The following is a 21,163-nucleotide window of genomic DNA, read 5'->3' on the forward strand; positions in this document are numbered from 1 at the left end:
CTTCCATTCTCTCAGAACCTTCAAGGCAGATGTATTAATGCAAAAACACCAATTCCCTCGCGTGTGTTACTCCAAATAATGTCAATGGAAGTATATCAACAGTATTATATGAAATAGCGCTTTGCGTTTTCGTGAAAGATCTGCAGTATGTTGCAGTATCTGCAGTCTGTTATATTGGATTTCACGTTCCCTTTGTTATCACTTGTTTAGACAATAACATAAAACTTGCACTTGTAGCAACGGAAGGTCTTATTTCAGAGCGAAATTTCTCCTTGCGTGTTCTTAGTGTTCCCAAACAGTTTTTTGACGTTTTGATTTCCTGAAATAGTTAGTGCAAGTAGTAGCAATCACATTCTGACTTCTAGATTTCTTTAGATACATATATGCAAGGTTGAAACGAGCTGACATTAGAAATAGATAGCATCAAGGACTCAAATGCAGGTCCTATACTAGGTAATTGAGAAAGCTTAGGGATATAACGGAACTCTTGAACCCTCAATATGGCCTACTGGTTTCCAAGACGACCACCAATTCTGTGAAATACAAGCACTCATTTGAAGATTGAGGAATGCAGATATACAGAAGGATGTCTGATTATATTAGTGAATGTGCTCAAAGATTCCACATTTAGCTAGCATAATTCTTCACTAGTAAAGCTCAAAAAAACGCTATTAAAAGCGGCATCACGCGAGAAGAAATAACCTCATAATTGTTATTCCCTGCATGCCTAGAAGTATTCAGGCTATTAAACTGAGAACGATCAGGTGTGCGGATGAGCAGGGAACATTACAGCAGCCTACAAATATTCCGACAATATCATGCTGTTCAGTAACGCTGGAGATAGCCTGCAACAAATTGTCCAAGTTTCATTGGGTAAAGACTAGACACAGTACAACATCCAATTGAAATGAAGGGACAAACAAATACAGTGCAGAAGACTACGCCCTTTTTTTCCCCACTCAATTCGTTTGCCCCGTCCTTCGCACTAGTTTAGCACTGCTTACCTTAGCAGAGCCTTTGCCATGTGGTCACTACTGTGTCCTCCTCACTCTCGGCACATTCTTTTTTTCTTATTTTGCGAATTTGTTTTAATAACCAGCGCTTTTTGCCAGTAATCCACGTAGCACTAAGGAAATACCGGCGAAGCGAAAGTGGAATTCGGCACATTTCACTTGTACTTACGTCGGAAGCGCCGCTGATCGTCGACGTTAGCACAGCATGCACGACGTAAGTCCGTCGGGAAACATTGGGCGTATACGGCGGGTCCCAATGTGAGTGTTCCATGCGCGCGCACTGGTTCGTTATCAGGGATACGTGCTTGGTTATGTTCCCGTACCTTACGTCGTGGCGAGAGCAAACGCAGACGAACAAAACCGATCAACTCCCTCTTCTTTTCCTGTATCATGCCTTCAATTTACAGTGGTATACTGAATACATTTAATTCACTTGGTGTATTGTGTTCCCACAACAAGTTAGAAAATGTAGGGCGCTATAACGTAAAACTATTCCAAGCTTTTCTATTCCAATTCTACATTCAGCCCTCTAGGATTGGTGAAAAACTTTTTTGGACCGCCCCCACTTCAGCTGTCTGTCACGCGACGTCACGAAAACCGCGATAGCTCCCCATCTGATATAGCGTGTACACACTGATTATGCATGATTTGACTGAACAGAAGAGAAATAGCTATTTCTGATTTGACGCATTTTCGCCATTAGCAATCGGCTATTGGTCAAAAGATTTCGGGCTGCACCCACTTCACCTGCCTGTCCCGCGACGTCACGAAATCTAAAAAACTCATCGCGTCAGAGTGACGTGTACGTGTTAAAGATGCATTAATATGCCGAACAAAACTGAAGTTTTTTCTGAATAGCAGCTGGCTGTCCTGTTCCGAAAGGAATAAAAGATGCTTGCCGCCGATCGCTCAGGCACTGGCTACTCGCACCTGCCGGAGAGCACGGGTTTATTTGCATGTAATAGAACTTTTTGCGTGGCCGCGTAACGTTTTCCAGCACTTTCGGCACGTTTCCGACCTGGTTCTGCCAACTATTCTTTGCTGAGGATCAGTTTTAGCGTCATTCTTGAGCTTCCGTTGCATGCCGCCGTGATTGTCGACGAGCCACCGTAAGGTAAGTAAGAGAAAACGGACCAATCACAGACGCCGGCACCACTTTCCTCATTCAGTTATCGATTTTCAGTGCAGTGGCTCGGCCCCATCGAATCCTTCTCCACTTGAGCGTGCTCCTCCCCTCTTGTGAGCCAATTAGATAAGACGAGCCGCTGAGTGTAGGCAATGTTATTCGTTTTTCAAGCAAACAAAAGGGACCTCCTATTAACGAGGACAGCGTTTGATTGGTCTGTCCAGACAACCCTGCGGGTAACCGCCCGATGCTTACGTCGGCGGTTACACAAATTTGACGTCTAGAGATGGGAATAAAACACATTGGAATAGCTTTACGTTATAGGGCCCGTACTCTTTCTCCCGAAATGCAATTGAATGCTAAAGAATTCGTTAACACAACTTTTACATAAACGATGTCGGTGACTATGCCGCAGTGTTTCGCAGTGCCTGTCCGCTCAAGTAGACTGAGCCTTGTAGATGAGGCTGAGATGAGGCGCTCGACTTGCTTGCATTTCCTTACGTTGTTTTCCCCGCATGGCACTCAGATCTCCAGTAATCCGTCTTCACCGCATAAATGAAATGGCCGCCCCGGCTTTCGGTGTACAGTTGTATAAGATTATATTGTATTGTATAGATTGTATAAGATGTACAGTTGTACGAGAGATTGCGCGAGTGTTGAGCTGCTAACGCCACCTAACGGGCGCCAGCTAACGGACTTCCTCGGGCGCAAAAGAGAGCAGCCACTTCCTGTTTGGCTTGGAGGCGGCAGAGTGGCGGGCTTGTCGCGCACCAGTCGGCCCGCTCTGCGGGACTGTCTCGCGAGGCCTCGGGGAGGGTCGCCGGGATAGGCGAAGTTGATCGCTCGAACGCGCCACTGTTCGCGTGGCTGAACACACGAATGATTAGGCGTTGGTGCCCAGCACGGGGGCGAACATATTCGCACGATATCTGGTCGCGGTGAGTCGGCCTTTCGAGATTCGTCAGCGCCCATCGACATGTCCTGTTGACAGTAACTCGACTGGCTTAAATGGAGTATAAAATACATAATAAACACCCTTTTTATTGTTCCCACTACTGTGTTGTCGTTCCTTTGTCCTAGGGGCACGTTTGAGACTCTACAACTGTTGAAACAAGCATTTATGTGATAACGTATATATCTGGATCACTTGTGTCGACAGGTAATGTGCGGACACAGGAACCTCCGCTAGACAGCGACTCAAACTGCAATAAGACCGGCGATGCCGTAAGTATCGAAAATGTTGTGTTTGCTTCATTGCCACGCGTCATATGTTTCGAGCATGTTGTAACCGAACTAGCACACAATTATACTCGTACTATAACTCATAATTCCACTTACCTGGGTGCTGCAGAGGCTACGCCGCTGAGCTGATAACCGCGAGGTCGGGACTCGTGGGTCGCAGTCGCCGCCGCGTCGGCCGCATTACGATGATGAAGGAATGTCAAAGCTTCTGTGCAGTTATATTTACCTACCCATTAGAAACCGCAAATTGGTCAAAATTAATATAAAGCCATTCACAGCAGCACCCCGCCGAGTTCAGTTGTACCTTCGGGATGAAATTAAGTCGTGATAATAGTTGTTCAACTGCAAATCGTAACATTAATTCTGCATGACACACACATTCAGCAAGCAGCGCTGCGCACCTTTCGCATGCTCCCCATAAACCATAGAATAGGGATCACAGTTGGGCGGGTCTCTTTAGGGGGCAGCGAATTCCATGATTAAGAGATGTAATTTAAAGATAAAAAATAGTTCGATAAAACGGTAGAAAACTGGATCTTCTGAACAGGAACTATTTAGCGTTCAGTTGCCACAAAATAATTGTGTGTTATTTGAGCGCCGCTATCCACTCAGCAACCATAAATAATATATCGAGCATGCGCAATAATACGAAATACTGGTGCTCAAGACTCCGCACCAGCGGTTTCCGGTTTCCGCTGGTTGCCCGTTACCTAAATGCGAGTACACGAGTGAGCAAACTATTACGATAAAATGAATTCGACATGCCCCGGTGAATTCCAGTGGCTGAAACAGAGAAGTTCTGGTGCAGCATTTGCTGTTCTCTAAGAAGCAAGCGTGTACTGTGGAGACGCTCGACTCTTACGCGTCCACTGAGCTTGTTTTCCCCGCATGGTTCTCACTACTCCTTCACTTTGGGGTCAGCACGTAGCTAAGCGCAGCCGGTTGTTCGTCTAATTGCAGAATAGTGCGAAAGAGGGCTCGAGTATTGCGCTGGTAAAGCCCCAGAATATCATGGTTATTCGGGCGTAAAAGGGCAGCTGCCACTTTCAGTTGGGATTGGCAACCTCCTCGGACTTCCTCGACTCGTCCGCACCCATCGGAATAATCTCTTGATAGTAATTTGGCTATCTAGCACTGGTGTATGAAAGGTGCAATAAATGTCCATCTGTTTTTCTGCAATAATGTGTTGTCGTTCCTTTGTCCAAATAGCACGCTTGAGACCACGCAGTACCAAGGGCAGATCGGTGCCTGTACCCACAATAATTCTTTTACTCTAAATGTGTTCGTAAGAGCAGGTGCTACGGAATCGTAACATTGGAAATATTAGCGAAGGCGGTAGGCCGACGCAAAACAGCCCTTACGAACGAAAATATTTGTGTATTCAGCCCCCGAAGCTCGGGCAGTGATCTTTATAAAGAGTTCCAGGGTTGGTAAAAAGTAATTCAGCTTTAAGGGTCGTTCTGCTAACCTGGCATGAATAAGAGATCCTAGATTTTGGTATGTTATTTGCCGCATCGCTCGCTCAAGGTAACACAAAACACATTTTCTAGAATATCAAGACTGCGCATCGCAAATACTATCACCGCAAATCGTGTCTCTGGGTCACAGTCATGAACTAATAGCACCGCATACGTCGTGCAGATATTGTGAATTCGACTTCCACCGGCAGCAATTTGTCTCTTAGCCGCCTTTCATTTCTCTTCAATGGGATTAGCATTCTTTTGGGAACTCCAGCTACTTTCTGGTTTGTCCGTTTCTATGAAACCTCTTTCACAGGAATTTGGATCACTGAGTATGTGCCGCTGTGCATGTGCCACTCTTGAGTGACACTAAAGATCCTTGTAAAATTCAGACCATCCAAATCACGCCATAGAGGTCTTTTGAAGCACCATACCCATGGACGCTTCCATATTTAGTGACACGATAGCGCCCGTCATTGACGTACCTTCTGACCGGCGTTTGCTCGCTTATTTGCAATTGCCACGGCGACCCCTGGCACTGCTCAGATAGCCACTAATTCGCCCACCACGGTGAGCCGATAGTGTGTAGACGACGCAAGACGTAGGTCATAGGTGCGGAGGCAGTGTAAGTAAGCCATTAATTTATCCATTCCGTGTGCATCGCAATCTATTTGTGCGCAAGCTTACCGGCTGAGAGTGACAAATGGAGCAGCCGGATGTTTTCTTTTACCCTTCACATCCTAGTTTTTGCAGCGGTATACTTGTAAGGCTGTTATACATGTATTACGGCCATGCGTCTGTTTTCGTTACTTGCACGTGCAACGACTCTGGGAATACCCGTGCGTGCACGTGCAGAAAATGTTCTTTAGCGACCCACTCCGACCACGGTGGTTGGTTCCGACGTGGTCATTCTTGTCGCCAGGGCTAATCAGATAAGGTTCTGACCAGAAATGTTTTCTAACAATTTACAGCACGCTGTTAGGACGTGTTCGCGTTGTAATGAAGTAGACGCGCCTCATGTTTTTGGTGGCAGCTCGAAGACGACGACGACGACCCGTGCTGTAACTGCGGGAGCGCTCGTGCTGTTCGCTCACTGCTAGGCAGGTAATCAGTCACCTTTGTAATTACATCTCATAACAGCGTACGTGCGGACAAAAAATCTTGAAAGTGGCTAAGCGATCCCTCGTTTGCTGTTTGAGTCATGGCGCAGGAAGAAAAACTCGTTGTGCCTGCCTGTTATTTCAAGTTTGACTTCGCAGCTATATGGAAAGTGTAGTTGCTCGAGTTACATTTACCCGTCAGACGGGCAAATTTAATGACACTTCGAGCGAGTGTACTTTGCCTCGCCGAGTGTCATTTGAGTGACATGGTGCTAGACGGTAGCACGAAGTGTCATTTCGGCAATGACAATTTAGAATTGTAGCGCCTGATATCTTATCATTTTGAGTTTTAGAAACGGTTACTCTTTTATTTCAAAATGAAATGCTTATCTAGAAGTTTTGAGAGTTGTATTTGTGTTTTGTGTTTTGCAAATACAAGTTTTGCAACATAAGATAAAAATCTCGTTAACACATCTAGTTGCCTTTGAATCATTACAAGAACGGAACGTAATCAAAGCCCAAAGAATCAGTATGGTGGATTGTCTGCCGAAATGAAGCATTTAAAGCTTCTTTTCGGTTATCTGATGTCGGTAAAGACGCTCATAACATCTGAAATCATGAAAAATTAACCTTAGAATTTTTATATTCTTGAAGCACAGCTATCGAGGCTACACACGTCAGCACAGCGAAGTCAGTTCATCGTACGCACTCGCTGGCCAGTGCACTTGACAGAAAGTGTCACTAGACCTTTCCGTTTGACAGCCTGCGAATGGCACTAAATGTGAAGCGCACTCGCTCGAAGTGTCACTAAATTTTTCCATCTGTATTAGTCGCGCTTGAGTGGGTATAGGTCAAAGCGCTGACTTACAGGCACATAGACTTTCAACATTACGTGATATTCTGTGCCAGGCACGGTTCTGGTAACGCTGTGTTGTTGCTGCAGGCGTATTTAGTGCTGGCGGCTGAGCTTGTTGTGCTCATGTTGAGGAAAGGTGTACGTGGCAAACGGTCGTAAACGTGGGGTACTCCTTTTGCAGCTGCGGTCGATGGAGACGGTATGCAGCCTCAATTCACACCTTCGAGTCTCCGCCGCCATTCTTGCAGTTTACGACAGAGCACATCTTCCCTGGGCTCTTGCACATTTTAAATAAACGGTGTCCCCGGCCTTTCGGGGGAACGTTACTGGAGCGGCCGGCGGTGGCGGACGCTTGCTTGGTCTCATGCAGAAGGCGTTCAGTGGTGGCGTGCCTCTAGTGGCATCTGGTGCGGGTTGCGTAGACTGCTCTCTCTGAAAGATCTATATATTAGGATACGCGCCACGCGTGGACTGAGTAGTGCCACCGCTAGGTGGCGCAGCGTGTCCCAAGACAAGTGCGAGAGAGCATCCTGACTGCAATTCATGCCTCATACTCATGGCGCGTTTCGGAGGGAATCAAAGTGGTGTGTCACTACATTGCTTCTATGTCATCGCACTAACATCGACAGCCATACTGAGGTGGTTTCTGTCGGAATTCTTTCGTTGCTACTTCTGCATTTCAAATAAAAGCAGTCGTACGCCCTTGTGCTATCCATGCCTTAATCGTTCTGCTTGCCTCATGTGGTTGTTGCTAACAAAGCATCGAGCCACTTTGGATCCTCTCCTTCTCAGCCGTGTCCGTACTGCGGAAGCATCGAATGGCAAAAAGTAAATTGACGGAAAACACTAATATGAAAGGGTAACCTAAAAGGGACGCAACGCGCTGAAACAGGTATGTAGGTGGCACGCACAAGCAAAATAATCGTAAAGCTTTCAAACTGGAATCCACTAAAAAGCCTGCGCTTCGAGATGTTTCATTCAGGCTGCAATTTTCCACCGAGTTCACTTAATGAAATAGCAACACTCCGTTCGCGGAATACGTAACGTGTAGTCCTGGCAGGCAAATGTGAAACTAATCACTGTGTCCAATTGTCCTCTTTACAGAATTACGTTTACACGTCTTGCACCTTTACGTGTGAAGGTGACGAAGTAATATCTTTACAAAACAACGAACCATGCAACGTAAGCACGTTCAATACCATTTCAGTATTTATTGTCTTAGTAAGCAAAATACATTTATAAGGCTCTCATGGCTGAAAAACTTCTTGCATTCTTTTATTTCCCGCATAATTGTTGATTTACTACTCACAGTATTAAGCTTCACTCGCTCCGACACGCACAAGGTATTATTACCATCACTTGATTCGAGCATCTCATAACGTGCGCTAAAGACACCACGGATTCTTGCCTTGAAGTATATCGCAGATGGCAGTAACGTGCTATTACAATCCATAGATTTCCAGTCAGCTTTATGTAATGAACTCAGGCCACTCGTAACTGAGAAAGTTGTGTTGGTCGAGATACTTTTTCTTTCCATTTTGGCCTACTCGATGCTTTTAAAACAATTGAAGTAGGGATAACAGTAAATTAAAAAGCTTTGTGGTTTCGCTACTCCGGGAAGGTTGATCTTATTGTTACAGTTCTCTCCCTTGCCTCTAGTTTCCGTGTTACAGTAAAAGGGGCACAACCGTGACGATTCCCTGCTCTTTCTATTTATCAACCAGCCCTGATTTATTTCCTGTTAAACCATAAGCTGCCACCAGCACCTCCCTAACAATCCTTTAAAGTGTATGAACTCAAGCACTGGAGTTGGTCTAATAGGACTTGCTACGCATGGTCTGGCTGGACAAGTGACTCCTAATGACAGCGATCCATGTAATGTTCCCGTCGGTCAAGGATGCAACGCATTGCCATTCGCTGCATCGTATAATTTAACGCTTCTTTCTTTCGTTTTAGCCTTCGCAATAGTTATAACGTACTAGTAAACTGTTAATTATTGAAATAGATCTAATCGGACGAGGAAAAGAACGAGTGTACGCACACATGTAGCACCGATCTTGCCCAAACAGATATCTTGTCAGAGTGAACTGTTATTTCTTCCTCCCTGTTGGACCTACTTCTAGAACCATTGTTGCTGATGTCAAACTTCCATGATCGTCAGGAATTAACAACCATCTTGAAGTCATTGATGTATACTCATGATACATTTGAAATTCCATTACGACGGCTCAAGAAAAAGAGCAAAAAGAAAGTGAGAGCGCAAATCCGTTGCCTCGATGAAGCTTTTCACGCAATCTTCTGTCTTTCAGGCATCAAAGAAGTGTTTCCTCTCAGTGCGTAAGCTAGCGGTTAATGCTGAGAAGCGGAAAGAGTGAACAGCAACTGCGCAAAAAACAAACAAGCTCGACATGCGTGAGACGAACATTCCATATCTCCGTAACCAAAAGGTCCGGCAACCGAAAGCTGCGCAACAATGCGAGCCTTATAGCTGATCGCGTGTGTCCACATTCAACTGGTCATGAAATTGCTGTTTTTTTTTTTCTTCCATGATTACTTTCCGCCCTCGTAAACCACCTTACGAACGACGCGCAGCGATTTGTGGGTTTCCTCTCGCCCAGCAAGTCAAGGACCAAAGCACTACTTTGCAGCCATTCTCGTAAAGCGATGCATGTGCTATCAGCACGCCATTACAAGGAACTGTATCTGCAAAGGCAGAAAAGTAAAGCGAATACTCACAGTAAATGCAAAACAAAAAACAAATGAAAGCTAACAGATAGTCACGCTTCCGTCGAGTGACTGCAACGCGCAATTATTGTCAGCTTTTATAATTCGATCACTGTCGATCGCTGTCCTCGTGACTTCTCATACTCCATGGTCATCTCTCAGTTATTGTGATATTATTATCCATAGCTGTTGTCCACTTGCTCCTGTCTGCGAGTCTGAAACATCGCCTATAGTTAACTAAAATACGACCGAATGAAGGCATTAAGTTGTTCGCTCTTAACACGATATGCAGGATGTCCCTGCTAACTTTAGCCGGACTTTCAAAACATGCGATGCACTCTAAGACGATGCAACCAAATGCATGTTGCTGATTATTGTACGTAGTAAGCTACACTATTTTTCTTGTATTCTGCTTAATTGCATAATTAGTGAAGATTAGTTAACCAACTTCTGAGACAACGAAGTTAGGAAAAAAATTCCGATTAGAAACTTGTATAGAGCGCTTTGCAAAACATCCGACTAAATAGTTTCTAACTTTCTATCTATTAGGTATTAGTGTGTTTCCGCTTATTGCAGTTACCTGCAAAATACAACAAAAAATATACCACGTGACACGCCCGCTTGCGCGTCGTGATTTCAGCGCTCTCAAACGTTTCTCATATACAAACGAACATAGCATCTAGCAGGGTGTGTAATTGCTGATCCCGGCAGGCCAACATCTTGTCCAAAGTCCAACAAGAGGCAGGCAATGTTGGGCAACACAGCGCCCGCTATAGAGATTTACAGAAGTATGCATCACCCCGAGCATACAGGTAGTTTTGCTATCTAAGAGTTGTTCCATGCTTCCACTAGATCACGCTACGTGACATAAGGGGCGCTCCAGTGGAGAGGTTTCTTCTCGTATGATGTGACTTGCGGTGCTCGTCGTCAGAGTGGTATACTCTGGCTATTTTTTTCCCTGTGTACAAACTTTTCTGTAACTGCGCACACGTCTCTTCAAGACTCCTCGCCAAGCGCAGATGCAGGTGCCACCAAAGTCACGTGGATTGCTTCCGATATGATAAACCAACAAAAAACGTCTGATGTTCCTTATTTAAAAGCAACGGTTTGGCGCAACCCACGCTTTTACATGGTCGCTTTATACACCTTTATGTATTTGTATTAATATATGTTGAAGGATGTTGAAGGCTTCCCTATGGATTAACTTTTTTTTTCTCTTTTTAAACAGCTGACGAATGAAAAAGTGGTGTCATCGAATAAAAAGCGCAGCGGACCGACTGGACAGTGTGTGCTCGGGAAATGCGTTCCAAATAAAGTCTAATGAAAATTGGAGTCTAACCGCCGACAGTAGACTGATAGTGACAGTGATGCCAATAACAACGCAGATAAGCTATTTTCATTCCTGGATAATTGGTCTATCGAGGGCAGCGACTGCTAATTCGGTTTTTCACGATTCTTAATAATAAAATGACTTTAAGTATTGCTTCTGTTTTCCTGGCGATCGCCTCTATGTTCTCTCACTGAAAGCGCTTTATGGACAGCACAGGCGTGAATACTGGCTCTGGTCATTTTTGAGCGGCCAATAATATATCGCTTAAATTGGGCTTCTGTACGAAAAACTCTCTATGACACGTGCAGGAGTGAAAATGGCGACGGAGCAGCCTACACTCAGAAAGCGCTGAGATTAGTTACTAACAGTAATTAACAGCATATTGACCATATTACAGTCCATTTTTATACATTGTCACGTGAAGTACCTAACATATCGTCACTGCCAATATTTGTAATCCGCAGGAGGTGTGCCCCACTATTCCAGCACAAATAGAACTGATAGGTTAATTCTTACACAAAATATTCTGAACACAGGATAAAGGGGATGATGAATTTAAGGGCTGCATATTAACAGAGCAGGCAATCTGTTATCTTATTCTAGTGTAGTTCTTGAGCCATAAGAGTTGAGCAATTGGTCGCTGATTCCTACGCTGACCCTCCTCTCTCATTCGTTGTCATACCCACCTCTTCCCACTTAGGCCATAAAGTGAACCTTATATTAATAAACGCTTCATTCATTCATTCGTATGATTTGAGACTCTAGCACAGGCCGTCATAAGTACGTCATGTGGAGCCGAACAAGCTAGTAATGAAATATATGATGCGGGAGAGACACCACTTGTCTCTCGGAAACATGTGTAAGAGAGACTTGCTGTGACAAAGAAGGTAGTTCCTATTCGTCTTGAAAGGGAGCCATACCTCGCAGCAACTGTGGTGACACCTTAGAGCCGTGGTATGAGCTCGTGACAGAGGTTCTTTCAGAATACCATGCACTTATTAGTTTTCTACTACTTAATAGCAAAAGCAACAAAAATTGAGTCGCTACACATTTCATGGTCGTTAAGGATGGCCAAGGGGTCTTTATACGTTTCAGTATAAAGAATGAAGTCATTTCTGCAGAAGAAGTGCTTTTTAACAGGGTATACCGCAGACCTCCGTTTCACGGAAACTACTCAATTGTGGCGTGTTGGGCCTGTTGCTATTTGAACTTTGATAACATTTTTTTAGCATGAACAGGTAACGACAGAAGGCAAGCGTGCACACCACGGAAGGAAGCGTGGTGTTTACTGGAATGAAACAGAAACAACGTGACACAGGACGAGCGAGTAAAGAGCACAGACAAAGCGCTGACTAGCAACCCAATGGTTTTTTTGCAGAAACAGCATATATAGACATTATTGAAGGTGACATAAAAGAAAGTTAGCAAGGGTAAGCCTTAGTCATGGGAATAATCCAGTTGTTTTGTTAAAAGCGCGACGAACGCAGAACGCAGATGCAGATGCGTAGATGCAGATGCAGAACGCAGATGCGTAGCCAATTGTGAATATGCAAACGGCCTCAACGATTTCCCGCGTGCGCTTTTCACTATATCTTCCAATTTTTTCGCACTTCTTAAAAATCTGGTTGCAACCACACGTGTTACACTGGGAAGCCAGATGAATTTACGGGTTTCCTTTTAGTGAAGCGGCTTTTAGTGGTGTCAACGCCTCCTTCGGTGTTTATCTGCTTGCGTTAAAATGTTATCCAACTGCGTCATCCTCTAACATGGCTCAAGACAAGACAGCACCCATATAATGAGTTGGCGCTATACGGTGAGCCATCTGTACTGGCACAGCAGATGTGCCAGGTGCCGCGACTATGTTCTCTACGGAATTACGCAACGTGACGAGCGCTACCTCGCTACCTAGATATCCTCACTGCAACAAACATGTCTTCAAGCACCTCATTCCTTTAATAAACCGAATTCATTGGACTGGCTCTTTCTGCTGTTTTAAAGCGAACAGCTTTCTTTCTTACTTTCGCCCGATTTCTTGCTCGAACGGGTGCTTTCTATGTCGAATGCCAACTATGCTCTATCTGAGAAGCAACTTACAGCCCTGCCGAAGGAACGAGGCGTACACAGGCCATTTTCTGGCGCAGCGGGACATAGTTCTTCACTTAACTGTCTGATTAATGGTGGGATTTGATAGTTTTATTCTTGTGGTACATATTACTGACGTGCATACTTGTTCATTTTTTATTTTATTTATTTATTTAGTCATACTGTTAACCCTCACTTGAGGGTCGTTACAGGGAGGGTCGGTAATTGAATTGTACATAGGACAAACACTGAAGATCATTTGTAGTAGAACATTTGTAATACATAGAACATTTGTACAAAAAAAAAACACACAGCTACATGCAAGGAACAAATATAAGCTATACAATGTGAGCGAAATACTTATCAAGGACAACCTCAAAATCACTCATAGCATTTTTTTGTACCACATCATTCGGTAATTCATTCCACATTTTAATAGCGTCAGGAAAGAAAGAAAAGCGGAATAAGTCGGTTCGAGCTACTATTGGTTGCACGAATGTACTGCGTGTTGTTCGTGGTAACCTTTTGTGAAAGAGCGTCAGATAATCATCCTTGTTTATTTTCACATCTGCGTGTAGTATTTGAAAAAGCAATTTCAATCGCTGCTTCTGCCTTCTTGATTCCAGTGGTTCCAAGTTACATATTTTTAACATTTCAGTTACCGAGTCACGTCGTCGATATTTAGAGCAGATAAAGCGAACTGACATTCTTTGAATTCGTTCTAGTTTATGTTTTAAAACCTTTTGATGGGGGCTCCACACAGCACCAGCGTATTCTAGGCTCGGACGGATATATGTCTTATATGCAATCAACTTGACTTCTTTCGTCGCCTGGCGTAATTTCCTTTGCAAGTAACACAACTTCCTGTACGTTGATTGACAAATATTTTCAACATGAGGACGCCAGTTCAATTTATCTGTTATGGTTATACCTAAATATTTGAAGCTACATACTTTTACCAGTATATTATCAGCAATATTATATGTGAACGAGATCACTTCCTTTCTTTTTGTTATGTGTGTGTAAGTGGTTTCTTTAAAATTAATTTCCATACCCCATTTTTGACACCATGAGCTTAAGTTTTGAAGGCACTGGTTGAGTTTAAATTGATCTTCCCTGCATGTTACCGGACAATAAATTAGGCAATCATCTGCGAAAAGCTTAATTTTTACAGGTGATTGGACAACCGCTGCGATATCATCAATGTATAGCAGAAAAAGTAGTGGCCCTAGTACGGAACCCTGCGGCACGCCCGAATACAGCTCACGATTTCCTGAAATAGTATCTGCCACTCTGACTGCTTGTTGGCGATCAGTTAAATACGCTCCTATCCAATCGAGAACATCCTCACTAAGACCGACATTGCGAAGCTTGTAGAGCAGTTTACGGTGTGAAACTTTGTCGAAAGCCTTCGCAAAATCTATGCATATAACATCGACTTGTACACAGGCATCTATAGCAACACAGAAATCATGAATCGTTTCTATCAACTGCGTTACAGTTGAAAGGCCACTGCGGAATCCATGCTGAAACGGACATAATAAGTCATTTTGTTCCAGAAATTGTCTGATGTATTTTGCCACTATATGCTCAAATATTTTACAACACACCGATGTGAGAGACACAGGCCTATAATTGCTCAACATTGTTCTATTGCCGCCTTTGAAAATTGGGACCACAATTGCTCTACGCCAATCTTGAGGTAGCGAGTGGCATTTTAAAGACTTCTGAAATATAATTACTAGGTAATACGACGACCACTCCGCGAATCGTCGCAGAAATTCATTCGGTATACCGTCAGGCCCACATGACTTTTTCGTGTCCAGAAGGAGCAGCTGATCAAATATGCCTTCTCGGTTAATATTAATATTACCAGCTTGAAGTGCAAATGTAGGAGCCGATTCATATTCTTTGTTATCATCCTGGTCCGTACAGAACACTGACTGGAAATATCGATTGAATCTGTCAGCGATATCAGGCTTTTCCGTAATTACTTCCGTTCCTTCTACAATCTGTTCAATTCCTTCATTCGCTTCCTTAAAAAACAGCCAGAACTTTCGTGGAGAGCTCTTCAGAAAGTTAGTGAGGGTGTTATTAAAAAATTGTTTTTTAGACTGCGCCATCTCTGCCTTCAAGTTTTCTTTTGCACGCGATATTTCCATCGGGAACCTTTTATTTTTGCGCAATCTTTTTATTCTGCGCTTCATCTGAATTATTTTTCGGCTTATCCATGGGTTTCTTCGTTTTGTTTTTTTAGTGCGAGTAGGTACGTAGTTATCTAAACAGTACTGCACAATTTTCTTAAAACGTTTCCAAAGCTGTTCAACCGACTCAAGCCTTGATATCATTTCAAATTCGCTAAGCGATGTTTCTAAAAAGTCAATGATTGTCGTATCATCAGCCCGACCGTAGTCTTTAACATGTGCATGAGCGTGACGCTTTGCTCGAATGCTGATGCCACAGAACACGTCAACCACAACCATTTTGTGGTCCGATATACCGTCCTCAACTGATGCGGCGTAATCGGCCACTTTACTTGATACGAAAACCAAGTCTAACAATGACTGTGACGTAGGGGTGATTCTTGTGCAGTCTTTTACAATTTGTGTGAGATTATGAGAAAACATTAGCTCTAATAGCCTATCAGCGCTACGGGTTTCTACATGACCAGTTGAAAAGCTTTCCCAGTTAATATGCGGTAAGTTGAGGTCTCCAGCCATTATTAGTCTTGTGTTTCCATTTACATGATCACACAAAAACATATTTAAGTCCTCCAGAAACTCGGGCGGAGTGCTTGGCGGTCTGTAGACGGCCCCAATAAGATACGTAATGTTGGCGTAATTCACCTTGCACCACACTGTTTCTCGTAAATGGCAATCCACTTTTATTGCCCCCATTGTGCTTTTAGTTATCACCGCTACGCCACCACCTCGAGTGTCCCTATCCCATCGAAAAATGTTGTAGCCCGGCGGTACAATGGAGTTATCTGTTATGACACTATTCAGCCATGTCTCTGTTATGACCATAATATGGGGACTGTATGTAATAAGTAAGTATTCTAAATCTGTTACTTTGTTTACAATGCTTCGCGAATTTATTGAAAGAATTTTGAGCTACGATCGCGCCGGCTGAGGTGGGATCCCGCCCCCGCTATCCACGGCTCCAGACATACGCGATCCGCGATGAGCGGAAGCTTCAGAGCCGTCGTGACGTTTTGGTTTATCTTGTCTATGCTTGCACTGACAACGAATGTTCTGTTTTCGATCCCATTCGTAGAGCTCACCGTTTACTTTAAGCTTGTCATGAATCAGCTTCACTTTTGCGCCATTTGCTCTTTCTGCTTCGCCGCTTCGCCACAACTTCTTCCTGACATCGACGGTTTCCTTCGCGTAATCATTGCTGATGCTAATGGTAGACCCCTTCAGCTTTCCACAGTTTTTAAGAACATTTTCCTTTTCCGAGTGATTATAAAAATTCATAATGACTGGTCTTGAACTATTTGGTTTTTCCTTACCCAGCCGGTGAATTCGGTCTACTGATTTCACTGTAACGCCCAATTTTACTTCGAACAGATTACTAACAACGGCTCCTCTCAAGTCTGATTCGGTTTCACCAGAAGTTTCAGGTAGGCCGAAAACGATAAGGTTATTACGTCTGCTCCTGTTTTCATAGTCAATTAATTTCTGTTCCTGTTGCCGAACAATAGTTTCCAGGCTAGTAATACGCTCACCCATTTCCTCAATGACTTTAAGATAGCCGGTCAACTTGTCAGTTTTAGTATTTAACCAGGATACCTCCTCCTTTATAGCATCTATCTTAGATTCAAATGTAGCCTGATTTTGCAAGATTTGCTCCAACATCTCAGCTGTCTTTGGCCCGGGGTTTTCCTCAACGTCACCTGACATCAAAAGCATCAGCACTGCAGACCAGCAATTAATGACACTAGTAATACAGTTGTGAGGGCACGGCAATACCAACAAAAATCGATTGTCACTTCGGTAACATGCATCATTGGAGTGGTAACGAACCTGCATAGACAGTAATGCCAGCTTAGGCATGTTTTCTGCAGGCCATGTGCCGTGCCCTCTGAAGGCTTCCTGGATGTGCTGCTCCTTTTGTAGTCGAGCCAGAGGTGACGTCACCGCTGATGACAGCCGATCCTCCCACACATTGCTTGCAGTATCCAGATAAGTTCCGTTGATAGGTAGCCAGTTTGTGTCGCTCGTAGTCGTCGCTCCTATAATACACGACAAAACCTGCATAGACAGTAATGCCAGCTTAGGCATGTTTTCTGCAGGCCATGTGCGTGCCCTCTGAAGGCTTCCTGGATGTGCTGCTCCTTTTGTAGTCGAGCCAGAGGTGACGTCACCGCTGATGACAGCCGATCCTCCCACACATTGCTTGCAGTATCCAGATAAGTTCCGTTGATAGGTAGCCAGTTTGTGTCGCTCGTAGTCGTCGCTCCTATAATACACGACAAAACCTGCATAGACAGTAATGCCAGCTTAGGCATGTTTTCTGCAGGCCATGTGCCGTGCCCTCTGAAGGCTTCCTGGATGTGCTGCTCCTTTTGTAGTCGAGCCAGAGGTGACGTCACCGCTGATGACAGCCGATCCTCCCACACATTGCTTGCAGTATCCAGATAAGTTCCGTTGATAGGTAGCCAGTTTGTGTCGCTCGTAGTCGTCGCTCCTATAATACACGACAAAACCTGCATAGACAGTAATGCCAGCTTAGGCTTGTTTTCTGCAGGCCATGTGCGTGCCCTCTGAAGGCTTCCTGGATGTGCTGCTCCTTTTGTAGTCGAGCCAGAGGTGACGTCACCGCTGATGACAGCCGATCCTCCCACACATTGCTTGCAGTATCCAGATAAGTTCCGTTGATAGGTAGCCAGTTTGTGTCGCTCGTAGTCGTCGCTCCTATAATACACGACAAAACCTGCATAGACAGTAATGCCAGCTTAGGCATGTTTTCTGCAGGCCATGTGCCGTGCCCTCTGAAGGCTTCCTGGATGTGCTGCTCCTTTTGTAGTCGAGCCAGAGGTGACGTCACCGCTGATGACAGCCGATCCTCCCACACATTGCTTGCAGTATCCAGATAAGTTCCGTTGATAGGTAGCCAGTTTGTGTCGCTCGTAGTCGTCGCTCCTATAATACACGACAAAACCTGCATAGACAGTAATGCCAGCTTAGGCATGTTTTCTGCAGGCCATGTGCCGTGCCCTCTGAAGGCTTCCTGGATGTGCTGCTCCTTTTGTAGTCGAGCCAGAGGTGACGTCACCGCTGATGACAGCCGATCCTCCCACACATTGCTTGCAGTATCCAGATAAGTTCCGTTGATAGGTAGCCAGTTTGTGTCGCTCGTAGTCGTCGCTCCTATAATACACGACAAAACCTGCATAGACAGTAATGCCAGCTTAGGCATGTTTTCTGCAGGCCATGTGCCGTGCCCTCTGAAGGCTTCCTGGATGTGCTGCTCCTTTTGTAGTCGAGCCAGAGGTGACGTCACCGCTGATGACAGCCGATCCTCCCACACATTGCTTGCAGTATCCAGATAAGTTCCGTTGATAGGTAGCCAGTTTGTGTCGCTCGTAGTCGTCGCTCCTATAATACACGACAAAACCTGCATAGACAGTAATGCCAGCTTAGGCATGTTTTCTGCAGGCCATGTGCCGTGCCCTCTGAAGGCTTCCTGGATGTGCTGCTCCTTTTGTAGTCGAGCCAGAGGTGACGTCACCGCTGATGACAGCCGATCCTCCCACACATTGCTTGCAGTATCCAGATAAGTTCCGTTGATAGGTAGCCAGTTTGTGTCGCTCGTAGTCGTCGCTCCTATAATACACGACAAAACCTGCATAGACAGTAATGCCAGCTTAGGCATGTTTTCTGCAGGCCATGTGCCGTGCCCTCTCTTACCATTTATCATGTGGACGCATTTAACCAGCTAACAAAAGTTGAAAGCTATCGTTCAGCGCAAGGCACGCCTGTCTGTATGGGAAGTTTCTCAAGTGTTATCCATGGTTCCAGCTGTTGTCTATGTCTTTGCCGAGCCTTGCGCAATTAGATTGCGCGCGCGACACGAATAGCGGCTGGCGGGACTTACGCGAGCACCAGCGATTAGAGCGGAAGGTTCAATCAGCCATGTATAAATAGCCCACGCGTCTGAGCTACAGATCAGATTTTCGATGATGGCCGACTGTGCTCGCTGCTATCGTACTGCTTTGAGTGTAACTTGTCTTTCTTAGCATAGGTTCGCTCAATAAACAGTTCGTTTCGTGACTCACAGTTTTTTACTACTGTAATCTTCCCCGTCCCTACAACGAGAAAAATGCGTTAGGGTGAAATGTGACATGTGTTGACCTTTACGCACTTTTTTCTCGACAGCGTCGCTGCAGAAACGGTTCGCGTGTTGCAGCTCATATTGAGCTTGGTAGTATATCGGACACCAACAGTTACTGTGGCGGATACCGCCAGTAACCGTAATAACCACCCTAACCGTGATTACGTAGCAACATGGCTGCGCCTAAAGAGCAGAGACCGCCCCCTTCGTTCCGAATATGAGTTTGTTACTGAATCTCCGTCCAGAGAGCAAGAAATAAGGTGGTTAAAATCCCAAAAGTAAGAGCAGCACGAGAGACAGGGATAAACGTAGAAAGAGACACACAGCGCTGACTTCCAACAACTTTATTGACGAAGCGAAGACTATATATATATATATATATATATATATATATATATATATATATATATATATATATATATATATATATATATATATATATATATATACTGTACAGGCATGCGCAGAAACAGGGGCAGCTATCAAAACTGTCAAATCGATTACTAGGCACAACAAATCCCTCGCCATTTGTTGATAATACGCGAGACACATGTGCAAGGTATAAGATTGATTGAGGTAATCTCCCTTTGTGTTAGCGCAATTGACGGGGAACTTACACACAGGCTCTCAAAGTTTGTAATGTGATCTGCTACAATAATTTCGCGCGTCAGGTGTGAGCTGTGCTTAGCTGAGACTTTGCAACGCTTAAAGAGGGGCACACAGCCGCACTCGCGGCAGTGCATTTCAAGGTGGCCTTTAACCATGCTGTGGCCATTGTTGAGATGCTCCCTTAGACAATCGTTGAAGCGCCTGCCTGTTTGTACTATACATTTATTCCCGCAGGACAGCGGAATTAGGTAAATCAGGCGCAGGGCACAGAACGCGTTCTGTGTTTCTCATGGCTACAAACTCGGCTGACGGCTGGAGCATTCATAAGCTTACAAAGCTTCGGTAGCTTTTCCGAAGTAGAAAAAGCCCTCTTTGAGCATTGCAGAGGGTTTGCACGCTCACAGAGAGCACCTCAAAGAGGTGCCCCTCTATGCTCTAATCCCCTAGATGCCGCCGGGAATGGGACGAAGGAGAAAAACGGTGCCCTACAAGAACGTCACAGATTTATTGCACGTGCTGCTCTGAGCTGATGTATTTAATCATAAGCAGCGTACATGAGCTTGCCATACTGCATTATGCGTGTGTAGATTTAGAGTTCAGTTTAAGTGCTTTGTGTATTAATGGAGTCCTTGATGCAGGCATACATAGTATGAGACAGTTGTTCTTATACAGGTCGATCATAGCTGTACTTGGGATAACAAAGTGAAAATTGCAAAGTAAGGTTGTGCTTTTTCCAGAGCTTCTTGCTGTTTCTCTTAGGCTTACCTCTGGATTAAAGCTGACTAATACGCTAGCATAGCAATATGAAAGCTTTATTCTCATTCTCAGTACAATTCCGTTTATGCACCTGGGCAGACCTGATGGAACGAAAACGGTTCAGGGTAGTTTCGAACTGAGCACGCGCAGGCACACGATGATCTGTATGTAGGGATGTTTGACCGTATAATGAAGGAACGTCTGCACGTCTCAACGTCTTCTTGAGCCCTACAATAGACGATCGCGATGTCCACTTTTCGGCTACCAAAAACTAGAGTTGCGCACCGGCAGGTTCAGTCATTCCCCTAATAAAAAGTCTTAGGATGAAAATGGCGTTTGATGAATGCTCAAGTGAAACGGCCAAGTCGTTACTTTTGCATTTCAAGGATCTTTCACTCACTTTCGTGAGCGTCAAACTGTGCCGGCGCGCTCGTTACGCATGTAACGGAGCAATGTCTGTAATACATGAAATGAAACTGTCATTAAAGCTACTGTTCTGTGAAGAGCTTGGTCTGTACAAAGCAAA

Source organism: Dermacentor variabilis, chromosome 3 (assembly GCF_050947875.1).
Source record: "Dermacentor variabilis isolate Ectoservices chromosome 3, ASM5094787v1, whole genome shotgun sequence".
In the NCBI taxonomy this organism is placed as follows: domain Eukaryota; kingdom Metazoa; phylum Arthropoda; class Arachnida; order Ixodida; family Ixodidae; genus Dermacentor; species Dermacentor variabilis.